We start from the raw sequence: 2,187 nt of genomic DNA on the forward strand, positions 1-2,187 counted from the left end.
CTCAAGGGCTCTTGTTTGCAAGTTTTTGCTCTGAAAAATGTGGTGTGTTGCAAAGAACATACATTGATGCCACTGTATTTTCCCCTCCCTGAGTCCATAAGGCATAAAAATTAAATAAACAGAGAGTCCACGGCCGATAGACCCCTGCTAATTCAATATTAACCTTATTATGGTTACACAGGCCTGGTTCGTGGTGCCATTTTGTTGAGTCTCGGTCCACTCGGTTCTTCTGGGGCTCCGTCTACTGCTGGACCCGTCTCTCTCTCTTTGTCTGCTCCCCTCCGTCTGCTCAAGTCTGATGCTGCTGTTTCTTCAGTGGTTTCGCTGGAGCGTCCTTGCCTGTAAGCTGCTGGAAAATCACAAGGCTTCTTCCTTTGAGCTGTTGACTCTCAGCTAACACTTGAATGACGAAAGACGATTCTTCAGCTGATGGACATGTTTATTGACGAGAGACATAAAGAGAGGTTGCTAACAGCTAGATCGTATGAAGAACTCTGAACAAAAGAAGCGCGTGCCCGCCTTCATGCGCGCTCCGGTCGCACGCCCACGAGCTGACGCTCGTTCACATTTCTTAAAGGGATAGGACATAAAATATACCACAAGCACATTAATAAATGTCAATCTTCCACCACTGTGACCTCCTTGCACTCAGATTATGCTTTAGGGGTGATTAGCTACTACTACACCATCTTAGCCACTTTTGCGTTTGCAGAATCAAATCCATGCTAGGTTTTATGTTACTCGTCTTTACTTAATTTCTATACAGATTTTTAGAAAGCTTTAAAGTTGTAAGAATGGCACTAGGAGTTTAAAGCAAGCAAAAAAAAAAAAAAAAAAAAAAACTGTAGAAGTGCTGCTTCCAACAGTATTATAGTTTTGAATCAAAACAAATGCAACACTTTGCATTTAATTCAGGTTCATTTTATTGGGTCTCTGAACAGTTTTCCATCTTAAAAGAAAAGATGCATTTCACATCATTCAGCTGTGGGTTCATGTAGCTCAGTTTGAATATCTTTGCTCTGCTACCTTATATCTGAATGTAATTATACCAGTGACTGTTTGTTCACCTATGTAAAGGGATGTGTACAAGAGTCTACAATATGTTTAGTTTATATTAACACACCTGTTTGTTTTATTGTACCAAAAATTACCCTAAATTTTATAATGACATCTATTAATTGTTTACATGTTTTTTTCTCTTTAGGAATATTTCCCTCATACTGAGGTGAAGTCATATCCAGAGTGGGTGTTCGTCATAATTGTACTCCTCTGTGTGCTGCCTGTTATTTCCATCCCCCTAGTGGCTCTAAAAAGACTGATCCACTCCAGAATCAGAAGGTCGYCGACCCGAGCTGACSCCAACCCSCACAGCAATGAGAGCTTTGAGGTTGAGACACAGAAACAGAGGACTCAAGATGTTTAAGAGAGCAAGGAAAGATCCTACAGCAAAGAACAGCCTGATGGATATCGACACTGAAATCAAACTATTAACATACAAAGTTCTCACTGACCAAGGTCCATATATATTGGACCTTATTGTTGCATATGTTCCCAAGATAATGTTTCACTCTCTGACTATGGGTTTACCGTGGTTCCTAAAGTTTCAGGCCCTACGTTTGTGGAACCAGCTTCCAGTGTCTAACCATGGATCTGATTATGTACTTTTAAGACCTGTCTAAAAGCTTTCCTTATTTATAAATCCTACAGGTTTGGTTAGATTTGGTTTGGATTTCTTGAAGTATCCTTCAGTTATGCTATTTTTTTACTCTCACTACTCTCCATATGTATACATGAAATTATTTCTGTAATTATTTCTGTAATTATCTGTTTTTCTTTGTTTGGAAATCAGTGGTGGGCACAGTTCCCCTAAAGCACTAAAGCACTAATAGGGGAACTAAATTCCTGATTAGTGCTTTAGGGCTTTTGCTAATTTTAAGATTTATTAGTGGATTAGCACTTGTTAAATTTATAGGCTAAATTTAGAAGCACTAACAAGAGGTCTAAAATGTTATTGATCAATGTTAATGTTAACAGCTGATGGTGAAAGCTGCACATTTTATTCATGTGTGTGTCACTTATCCACCAGGTGACTATATATTGACAATATATTCAATTCAAAATTCAAAAATTCAAAAATACTTTATTGATCCCAGAGGGAAATTAGGTGTTGTTGTAACTCATTTAACT

The sequence above is a fragment of the Austrofundulus limnaeus genome, unplaced genomic scaffold (assembly GCF_001266775.1).
Source record: "Austrofundulus limnaeus strain Quisiro unplaced genomic scaffold, Austrofundulus_limnaeus-1.0 Scaffold569, whole genome shotgun sequence".
In the NCBI taxonomy this organism is placed as follows: Eukaryota; Metazoa; Chordata; class Actinopteri; order Cyprinodontiformes; family Rivulidae; genus Austrofundulus; species Austrofundulus limnaeus.